The sequence below is a fragment of the Pongo abelii genome, chromosome 2 (genome assembly GCF_028885655.2).
Source record: "Pongo abelii isolate AG06213 chromosome 2, NHGRI_mPonAbe1-v2.0_pri, whole genome shotgun sequence".
Classification (NCBI taxonomy): domain Eukaryota; kingdom Metazoa; phylum Chordata; class Mammalia; order Primates; family Hominidae; genus Pongo; species Pongo abelii.
This window is the reverse complement of record NC_085928.1, coordinates 31,814,485-31,826,347: the sequence shown is the minus strand read 5'-3', so window position 1 is coordinate 31,826,347 and position 11,863 is coordinate 31,814,485. Positions and strand designations below refer to the sequence as shown.

Genomic DNA, 11,863 nt, shown 5'->3' with positions numbered 1-11,863 from the left:
GTACATGTATGTGTTTATATGTATATATGGACAGATAGAAAGATAGGTATAAATACAGATACATAGATACATTTATATACTCCCTATATAGTCCTCAATGTGGCTGCCTAAATATTATATATAAAAATTTAAAAGTTAAGACATGCTAGAGTCAGTGGCTCAGGAAAGAATATTTGCATACTGAGGATAGAGTGCTTAAACTGAATCAGCACAAGTCAAAAGTTGAACTATTTGGAATGTTCTTTGATTTTTATCAATTCAGAGACTTTTATTTGTTTTCCAAAATGTAATTGCAACCTCCATCTTACCAGTTGTTATTCTTCTTATAGAACAGGAAATCTCAGAAATTCACAGAGCACAGATTCTTTTGATTTATCTAGAGCTCATGCCCAAAGAGAAAATTTGACCCTAGTCAATGGGGAAGATATGCCAATAAAGCAGCTGTCAACAGGAGTTGTGGTCTCAGGAGAGGAGCACAGGTTTTATTTAGCTCTAGGAGATACACACCTTGAAATAAATCTATACTACATTCTTAAAAATTATTGTCCAGGACCATAGAGCAAATGAATGAGAAGCATTAGGTTAAGGTATTGGCATTCTTTATACACTTATCACTACATTACAGAGTATGCTTTGCCTCCAACTCCCAAAATAGATGCCACCAAGAGAAGCTGATGTCCAATAGAATCTAATGTTCAGTGATAAAGTAGACTCGGAGTATGCATAACCTCATGCATTAAACTTGTATTTATTGATTGGTGCCTACTTCATGCTAAGCACTCTTCTAGGAGCAGAGGAACCAAAGTCCTGTCACTCAAGGAGCTTACATTCAATCATCTAACAAAACCCAAAGGCTTAACCAATAGCAGTACATCAGGCTTATCAGAGAAAAGAGAGATGTTTATGGGGTACTTAAATCTCATAAGGAACCAATTATAATGTATCCAGTTTTGCACCATCTAAAAATTTTCCTAAAGATTACCGTGGGGTGCTTATAAAAATGCAGACACTTTTGCCTTTCTTGCCATTGAATCAGAATCTGTCTAATTAGAACGGAGACATGCATTCCAGGGTTGAACAAAAGGTAACAAGCAGAAAAGGGAGTAAAAGAAATGTCCATATCTCTCCCCTCTGCCCTTCCCATTTCTTTGTCAGTCTGAATCCAAGTCCCTCTGGTGCCTCTCCTCCCTCTGGTTCACAGAGCTGAAAATGTGGTTCAGCTTGATGCAATCACAATAACTATAATCATACAAATTGCATATTCCACTCGGCATGGTGCCACACAGAGAATTGATGGCCTTGGGCAGGGCAGTCATATATCAAAGCTGCAGAACCTGTGTAGAATTCTGGAAATGCTGGTGTTCTGCTTCAGTTTATGTTCCCTGTAACCTTGTGGTCTCTCTCAGTCGCTGTACCAGATAGCAGGTAATCCATCAAAAGAGAAACATCATAAACTACTCTTCTGCCCTAAAAATTACCTTTTTCTGGTTTTCACCTTCTGATTACAAAATCAAAATTGGAGGGAGTTTTCAGATAGTGTGGACTGCTTGGAGCTCCCAGAATCTTGGCCCTTGTGTTTTGGTCCTCAGCCTGTCCCAACTGAGTTTTTTTAATCAGACAGATTTCTTCTTCTCTGAGCTATTCCAGAAAGCAATCAAAAATTACAAAGAAACTGCATTGTAGGTCAAGATGCTTTTATATTGGATTTGTCAAGAAGTCTGATTCAACTTACAGCGCCTAACAAGATCTGTACTCTAGTCTCCCAATAAGCCAGCACTTTTGCACAGTTTCTCTATGTGTGTGAGTGTGTGCGTGTGTTCTTTTTCCTATGCTTTCGAGAGACAAATAGTAACAACCAAAAAAGCACAGGAAAAGAGAAGGGGAAAAAAATCTGTCATGGAGCTATAAAAATTTAATCAACATCCCATGTTCTCAGCAGCTTGGAAGCCAGCACAAATTTCATTATTCATGTAATTATTTCTGTCACCTCCCAGTGCCTCTTAAAGCAGAAGTACTCACTACTGGGGAGACAGAGCTTTGCACTCTCTCTGAAGGTGACAAAGAGACCCTTATCTTAGGTTTATTAGGATATGAAGTCTAGCTTACTGGAAATGTTTTCCTTTTTTTCTTTTTTTAATGCATACTGAATTGGCTATAGAACTGTTACATGTTCTTTGCTCCTTTTAGTTGAATATTTTTATAAGTGCATTTTTATAAGCACCGCTATGTAATCTTTAGGAAAATTTTTAGATGGTACAAAACTGGATACATTATAATTGGTTCCTTATGAGATTTAAGTACCCCATAAACATCTCTCTTTTCTCTGATAAGCTTGATGTACTGCTATTGGTTAAGCCTTTGGGTTTTGTTAGATGATTGAATGTAAGCTCCTTGAGTGACAGGACTTTGGTTCCTCTGCTCCTAGAAGAGTGCTTAGCATGAAGTAGGCATCAATCAATAAGCACAAGTTTAATGCATGCGGTTATGCATACTCCGAGTCTACTTTATCACTGAACATTAGATTCTATTGGACATCAGCTTCTCTTGGTGGCATCTATTTTGGGAGTTGGAGGCAAAGCATATTCTGTAACGTAGTGATAAGTGTACAAAGAATGCTAAAATCTTAACCTAATGCTTCTCATTCATTTGCTCTATGGTCCTGGACAATAATTTTTAAGAATGTAGTATAGATTTATTTCAAGGTGTGTATCTCCTAGAGCTAAATAAAACCTGTGCTCCTCTCCTGAGACCACAACTCCTGTTGACAGCTGCTTTATTGGCATATCTTCCCCATTGACTAGGATCAAATTTTCCCTTTGGGCACGAGTTTTAGATAGATCAAAAGAATCTGTGCTCTGTGAATTTCCGAAATTTTCTATTCTAGAAGAAGAATAATAACTGGCAAGATGGAGGTTGCAATTACATTTATTCACTTTTATTTTCAAAATCAATCTCAAAAAGAATTAAGTTATTATGTTGTGCTTGACATACAACAAAAGGGACACTGAACACTTCATACTAACATATCTTCAGTTTAGTAATTGTGGACCAAAGATTGCTTTTATAGGTAATTTCTCAAAATAGATGAAGACCAAATTTTATTGACACTTACACAAGAAGGTAAATGACACCATTTTATATGAAAGCACTGTGAAAAAAAAATTTAAATTTGTTATGGAAACAAACGCACTAATCAACTTGTTGAAAGGATACTATCTTATAGTTAACAAGTGTCAATTCTACACTATATGTAACTTATATAAAGTATACGCAATATTAAAAAATGAGCATAGCTTTACTTACCTCTCAATAGAAACTCATCATCAATGCTTTTGAAAGCCACCATGTGCCCATGCTAAGTAACAAATCCTTTATTCCTCATTCAGAGGTAGCTACTACTTTCAATTTTGTGTTTATCATCCCATTACTTTTTCTGGTAGTTTTACTATGCATGTGTGTATCCCTAAACAAGATAGTGCTTAGTTTTGTGTTTGTCAACATTTTTGCAAATGGAATAATGCAATTATTTGGCTATTTACTTTTTTCGTTAATATAATTTATAACATCCTTTTAATTGACACAGTAAATTCTATTTTCAATGTTGAACACTATTACTCTATTAAATGAGTATCACACTTTTTATTAATTGAATAGTTAGTCAATGGTCATTTGAAGTGCCTTCAGTTTTTTGTTTTGTTTTATTTTGTTTTTTGGTATTAAAGAAATTACTTTTTCCTAAGACAGTGTTTCATAAGAAACAAAATCTAGATTGTAACTGTTAAATTCACACAAAGAAATTAATTATGCTGTGCAAAATTAATTATTTGATTCTCCTTGGGAGGTAGACCACAGATGTCTCTATAGTTTTGTTTATGATTGGGAAAATTGTCATGGAGTTTTGTGAGGCAGGCCTCCGTTGTTTCCTGCCCCTACCACTCACCATTTCTTGCAGTTTGTATCTAGCTTCATATTCTCTACCACTGTAACCCCTACCCTTCCAAAAGCAATTATTTCGTATAAGAAATGAAAATATGACCTGGCCATTGTAAAGAAAATAGTAAGGAAATCTTTCTGTAATCTCTGTGTCCAGCTTATTATTTCACATGTGTATTAATGTATGTGCTTCTGCTTGAAACATTGTGAAATTTGCTAGGGAATTTCTGTTTAGAAAACTGTGGTCAGTGCAAGTTTCTTAGCACCAAGTGTCCACTTCTGATTTACTGAGCTCCAGCTCCTCTCTTGGATGTCTGTTGCATCTCCATGTAGCTCATTTACTTTTTTCTTCCTTGTCTACTGAGCTTTATGGACCATTTCAGGAGTTTTATTACCATGGCAAGGATTGAACATATTGCTTTATCAGTCAGCCTCTCAGTCAGGCAATGCTATTATTTGTCCAGTCCCTGCACTACTGAACCTCACAAATGAGGCAGTACTAGGGTGCTCTCTATTCTCCTCCAACTACATTTCACAAGCAAGAAATGGGGAGAGGGAGTCCTTACACCTGGTCTCTTCAAGTTGTAGTTCTTCTTACCCTAAATGTAATGGTTTGATTTCTAGTTACTAATCTTGTATTATTAGTTACAATAAGTTTATTCTTATACACTTCTATTATATTATTTTATTTATATTAATTTATTTTATTTATATTAATTTATGATATTTATATTAATTTATGATATTATTGTGATTAGTTACTAATCGACTTACTAGCTATGCATTCTCAATGAAATTAGTTAACCTAATGCTGCCTCAGTTTAGTTACCTGTAAAATGAAATATAAAACAATATTGTATTAGTTAGCTTTTGGTGTTTAACAAACCACCCAAAAGTGTGACAGTGTAAAACAATCATCACTTACTATTTTTCACCTCTGTGGGTGCTCTGGGTTGGTCTGATGTTTTAGGCTGGACTTGACTAACCTCAAATTGGCTTATTCAGACAAATATACTCATCTGGTAGATTAGTTGAGAACCAGCAGTTATAGAATAGCTTTGGTTGAGTTATTCAGTTCTGATGCACATGGTCTCTCAGACTAGCCTGGGTTTGACCTCCTGACAGTGGCAGGTCTCAAAAAGCATGAGACCTAGGCTCAGAATAGGCACAATGTTACTTTGCCAAAGCAATTCATAAGACTAGCCCAAAGTCAAAGTGAATGGAGACTGCAAAGTTACAGCATGGAGAGGACTGATAAGAGCCCATTATTTGGAGCCATCAATACAATAATTCTACAAAATACTATCCGTCTGTAAGCATTGCTGTGAGAATTAATCCACATAACCTTACTTGTGTAGTGCCAGGTATATGATAAAAACTGGCAAGAAACCATCCTATTATCTGGAGCTGAAATAGTTTGTCTTCTCATTTAAAAGATGTTTGCTAAATAGAAGGGCAATGACTGAATTCCTCTATTATTGACATTTAAGGATTTTTTTTTTTTTTTTTTTTTTTTTTCCTGACGGAGTCTCATTCTGTCGCCCAGGATGGAGTGCAGTGGCGCGATCTCGGCTCACTGCAAGCTCCGCCTCCTGGGTTCACGCCATTCTCCTGCCTCAGCCTCCCGAGTAGCTGGGACTACCGGCGCCTGCCATCACGCTCGGCTGATTTTGTGTTTGTGTTTTTAGTAGAGACAGGGTATCACCGTGTTAGCCAGGATGGTCTCGATCTCCTGACCTCGAGATCTGCCCGCCTCGGCCTCCCAAAGTGCTGGGATTACAGGTGTGAACCACCGCGCCCGGCAAGAAAAAAAAATTCCCAAAGCAGTTGTCATTGCAAGAAATAAAGCCTCCATTCCCAACATCCTCTAAATCAGGAGTCAGAAACATTTTCTGTAAAGGGAAAGGTATTAAATAGTTTAGGCTCTGAGGGCCTTCTGTGTCTGTCACAGCTATCCAGTTCTGCTACTGTAGTGAGAAAGCAGCCATGGATAGTAACATCAACAAACTGGCACATCTATGTTCTAATAAAACTTTATTTACAATATCACAAGGTAAGTCATATTTGGCCCACAAGTCATAGTCTACTCTTCCTTGTGCTAAATGACATAGCGTATTAAAAACTGCAGAGCTGGCCGGATGCAGTGGCTCAAGCCTGTAATCCCAGCAATTTGGGAGGCCGAGGCGGGCAGATCACGAGGTTAAGAGATTGAGAGCATCCTGGCCAACATGGGGAAACCCTGCCTCTACCAAAATTACAAAAAATTAGCTGCGCATTGTGGCACGTGCCTGTAGTCCCAGCTAATCCAGAGGCTGAGGCAGGAGAATTGCTCGAACCTGGGAGGTGGAGGTTGCAGTGAGCTGAGACCATGCCACTGCACTCCAGCCTGGCGACAGAGTGAGACTCCATCTCAAAAACAAAACAAAACAAAACAAAACAAAAAACTGGAGAGCTTACAAAGAGTTTCACTGATTGGTACAATTTATTCTTAAATTCATTAGAGTTCTCTTTCCTTTGTTTCTGAGTTTTTAGTATGTTATTATTGAATTATTATGAAGCAAATACCTCCAAATATCAAACAATCAATATTTAAAGTCTCTCTGTTGTACTATATTATGCCTGTATTTATGGTTGAGGTATTTTACAAACTTTTTGTGGTATAAAAAACCAGAACAGCAAAATGCTTTGTTTGCATTCAAACAGTTCTTTAATAATATGGTTTATTTAGATGATTGATAAAGGTATACTACATATATATTAAAAATATGATACTATAAATCACATCTTTTCATTCGTGTAATTTATTATTCTGAAGCTGAATACAATGTGACTTTAATCTATGAGTAGGAAGAATAAAGTTGTAAAAGTTAGCTATAGCTATTCTTTGGCTCCCTAAAACACAGCAGCATTTATTTTGGATTCTTTAAATTAATTGATACTGGTTTTAAAGCTATGATAACATGGGCCATCATAAGGCATCATATATTAATGGATCCATCCAGTAAAAAGTTTGGCCTTTCACTTTTCTGAGTGCCATCTTTGAGACAAAGACCTTGTTTCAGCTAGTCACTGACTCTTTGTTTATGGTGAGTATTGGGTATAGGACGGGAGAGAAAAAATCACTCAGAAAATGTTGAAAATCTTCAAATATATGTTTGGATAAAGCAAAAAAACAATAATCTCATTACAACTATTTTTCTAAATTTCCATGGCAATGACTACTATTTCAGAAAAGTTAGGGCAGATGCAGTGGCTCAGGCCTGTAATCCCAGTACTTGGTGAGGTAGAGGTGGAGTATTACTTAAGGCTAGGAGTTTAAGACTACTGTAGGCAACATAGTGAGACTCCATTTCTACAATTTTTTTTTTTTTTTTTTTTTAGATGGAGTCTCCCTCTGTTGCCCAGGCTGGAGTGCAGTGGTGTGATCTCGGCTCACTGCCTCCCAGGTTCATGCCATTCTCCTGCCTCAGCCTCCTGAGTAGCTGGGACTACAAGCACATGCCACCACGCTTGGCTAATTTTTGTATTTTTAGTAGAGACGGGGTTTCCCCGTATTGGCCAGGATGGTCTCGATCTCCACCTCATGATCCACCCGTCTCTGCCTCCCAAAGTGCTGGGATTACAGGCGTGAGCCACCACACCTGGCCTCTATAAAAATTTTTTTAAAAATAGCAGAGCATGATAGCACACGCCTGTAGTCCCAGCTACTCGGGAGGCTGAGCTGAGATGGTCGCTTAACCTTGGGAGGTTGAGGCTGCAATGAGCTGTGATCATGCCACTGCTCTCCAGACTGGGCCATATAGTGAAAGCAATAGAGAAAGAAAGAAAAGAGAGAGAGAGAGAGAGAGAGAAACAAAGGGAGAGAGAGGGAGGGAGGGAGGGAAGGAAAGAAAGAAGGAAGGAAGGTAGGAAGGAAAGAGAGAGGGAGAGAAAGAAAGAAGAAAAGAAAAGAGGGAGGGAGGGAGGGAGGGAAGGAAGGAAGGGAAGGAGAAGAAAAAGAAGACAGAAAAAGAAAGAAAGAGAAAGAGAAAGAAAGAAAGAGAAAGAAAGGAAGGAGAGAGAAGGACAAAAAAGAAAGAAAAAGAAAGAGAGAAAGAAAGAAAGGAGAGAGGGACAGAGGGAAGGAAGGAAGGATGGGAAGGATGGGAAGGAGAAGAAAAAGAGAAAGAAAGTGAAAGGAAGGAAGGAGAGAAAGAAAGAAAGACAGAAAGAAAAGTAAAGTAAGAAAGAAGGAAGGGAGGGAAGGAAGGGAAGGAGAAGAAAAAGAAAGAAGACGGAAAAAAAAGAAAGAAAGAGAGGGAGGGATAAAGAGAGAGAAAGAAAGAAAGAAGAAAAAAGAAAGAAAGAGGAAGGAAAGAGAGAGAAAGACAGAAAAAGAAAGAAAGGAAGGAGGGAGAGAGGAAAGAAGGAAGGAAGGATGGGAAAGAGAAGAAAAAAAGAAGACAGAAAAAGAAAGAGAAAGAAAGAAGAGAGAAAGGAAGAAAGGAAGGAAGGAAGGAAAGAAAGAGAGAGAAAGAAAAAGAGAAAGAGAAAGGAGGGAAGGAGGGAGAGAAGGAAGGAAGGACAGGAAGGAGAAAAAAAGAAAGAAGACAGAAAATGAAAGAAAGAAAGAGAAAAAGAAAGGAAAGTAAAGAAGAAAGAAAGAAGAAAGAAAAAGAAAGAAAGAATGAGAAAGAAAGAAGAGCGAGAAGGAGGGAGGAGAAAGGGAGTAAGAAAGGTCATTAGTTCACTTATATTTGCAATTTTAGGAAAGTTAAGTCATTAGTTCATTTATATTTGTAATCTCTAAATATCTCTCACAGTTTTCCCAATTATTTTTGTCACAAATGTGTGTATTTTTGTTGTTTTCTTGGTGTTTATAATCTGTATGATCTCAGAACTATATTTATCCTTACTGCTCTTTACTTATTTGTTTATTTTAATTTTCACCATGCCAACTGTACAAATGATTTTAGGTAACTTATAAATCAACTGCTTTTAGAAACAAACCCTTATTTAATACAAGGACACACAGGCCTTTGTGCTTGTAAAATTAAATGGAGGAGAAAAAAGAGAGATAATTCTTCCAACAGCTTGAATGAAATGACGATTATATTTGAATATTCAATTTTGTGTTGAACATGGTGGGAATCAAAGCAAAAATGAAATAATGGTCATTTATTCGTTTTTTACTGTAGATAAAAAGAAATGCCAAATTCTAGTGAATAGACACTTTTTTTGGAATTATATACTAACATAAATTTGACAAATATTTCTCAGAAGATGAAAGCTTGTCCATCTTTTCTTTCCTGCGAAGTATTATGAAAAGCCAAAAAAAAAGTACAAAAACTTTATAAGGTGACCAGTGAGCTTGACTAAGAAAGTCTAAATATATTTTCTGGTTATCTAAAATGATACAAGCATAGGATTTTGAAAGTATAATAAAATAAATGAATGAATAATAGTTCTTACAGCTTATACCTAATCGCTTGATTGTTAATTCTTACCATTGATAGACACCTTGCTAAATACAGATAAATTCAATAAATTCATTATCCCTGTATGATGATGACAGTCCTCCCCACAATAGAAATTCAGAATTATCTACTTAAAACATAGTGACTTAAAACTATTACATTTAAATACACCAAAAGAATTTTAAGTTTTATTTTTAAATGACAGGAGCTCTTGAAAATAAAGCCAGTATAGAAATTTTGTTGGCTAAGGAGAAATATTTTCTCAATAATTTGAGAAAGATTTTTATTGTAAGTCAATCCTTCGTATTTATTTTATGAGTTCAATTCATGATGATATGCACTGAGTCTATCACATAATTTTTTAGATATTGTGAATGATTCCAGATTAAAGAACATTATTTTTATACAAACAATAAGCATTTCTTATTTAAGTGCACAGCCAAAATTTTGCCATATTATGAATTATCTGAGACTCTTCTTCTCTGTCTGTGTCCTTTAAAAGAATCATGCCTTTGGCTGTTTAATGGCATAGAAAGACCAATTATCAATAAATTTTACAGGTCATGTTGGTTACAGTTTTTTTTCTATGGAAAGAGACAAAAACTGTTGAACTTAGTAGGTCTCAGCTGAGCTTGAGGACATTTCAGGAAATGCATTTAAAAGACAATTGAACTGGACTTTCCCATTTTAGGCTTAGAGAAGCCATCAGATCATTACATGCCTTTCTCCATTTCAGCAGGGCAATTATGCTATCTTGGAGTAGATAGTAGGGTGCTCTATTGGCACCTCTTGTGCCCCAATTCATAGTATAAATTTTAGTGCCCAGTTCATGTAGGTGAGCATTATGTAGATACTGTTAATTAACCTACTCCTATAAAATTGCTTTTCTGGTTGCCTGGTTGATTTCCCCTATTTTGTGTTTTCTTCCTTGTCATCTTCTGAATATATTATTGTGTTGAATGAGGCTTGTTCAACCAAATTAGTGTGAAAGACTTATTCCTTCAGTTTCACTAATTTTTCCCTTTCTCTTATTATTAGCAGCTGGCATTTACTGAGTACTTAGTAAGGGCCAGCTTTAAGGGCCATACACATATTAATGGATTGAATCTAAACAACAATCCTAGGAGATGGGTACTTTTAGAATCATTTCTTTACAGATGAAGACAAAAAGCCAATCAGCCGGTTCAAGGTGATACAGCCAGTGAGAGAGCCAGGATTCTATCGCAGGCATCTTAATTTTAGAACGTTCTCCGAACCATTAATCTATTCTATCTCCCAAACATATTAGGCCAAATGCCTGGTTCCACCACTTAGCAGTTGTGTTATTTTAGTCAGGTCACAGAGACCAATTAAGCCTAAATTTCCTCATCTCTAAAAAGAGGTCTAATATCCTCACCAAAGCATAGTTTATGGGCATGAGATGAAGACATACACATAGCAGCCATTTGTAAAATCTAAACATAATTATGCAAATGTAAGGAAAACAATATTTTTTAAATTATTGTAATGGCTGAGGAAGAAAACTCTGTCTTTTCACTCATGAAAGGTGGGGAGGGTTAATGGAAGAAAAGGTAAATATTTACTAAGTGTCTTTTTCACAGATGAAATTATAGACTCAAAGGGAGCAAAGCAAAAGATGATTTAGTAAAATAACAAATCAGCGATTTTACTCATAGTTTTCTTGAAAGAATATAGTTGTGATTTGATCGATTATGCATGCATGTCAGTATGTAAAATAACTGATTCATATTGGAGTGAAATACAAAGTGTAAAATTTAAATACATTGTCTTGGGAAAGATGGTGGCAATGGCACTATTTTTTGTCTGGAGTCAGATGGCATTGTGCTTAGAGAGCTTTATGGAGCAGATGTGCCTTTAGCTGATGGATATGATTAGGCTAAGAAAGGAGGGGAGGGCACTTGGGTATAAGAAATGACAGGTGGGTTGATTCAGAAGCTCAAATGCATAAAGCACATTGACAGGCTAGTCATCCTGGCTGACATGGAATATGACATTAGTGTGAAAGAGGGAATTAAATAAAGAGGATTCTCCAGAGTATTTTAAATCTTAGATTTTATGTAATAGAGTGTTAGTTATATTTATGCGTGTTAACATTTTTTAAAGCATAATTTTTGAAGAAAGCAAATAGCAAAGAAATAATGAACATAAATTTATTGTGCAGGTTTGTCTTTGATAAAGAAGAGATGAAACTGTTCAACTTAGTTTGTAATTTAGTCATTAAAGTAGATTTTTCTGATTGGAAGACAAAAATAACAGGTTTAGACCTTGGCTTTATTTAAATGAAAAGAGATGATAAGTTATATATTTTGATTTTTTTTTTTTTTGAGATGGAGTCTCACTCTGTCATCAGGCTGGTGCATAGTGGCGCAATCTCAGCTCACTGCAAGCTCCGCCTCCCGGGTTCAAGTGATTCTCCTGACTCAGCCTCCCGAGTAGTTGGGACTACAGGTGCA

At 36.4% G+C, this 11,863-nt stretch overlaps 1 long non-coding RNA gene across 2 annotated transcripts in view; it reads left to right on the top strand.

The window, feature by feature from the left end:
- The window catches only part of LOC129058486 (uncharacterized), a 44,917-nt gene that overhangs the window by 13,128 nt on the left and 19,926 nt on the right, over positions 1 to 11,863 (top strand). The gene's annotated exons all lie outside the window — the stretch shown is intronic.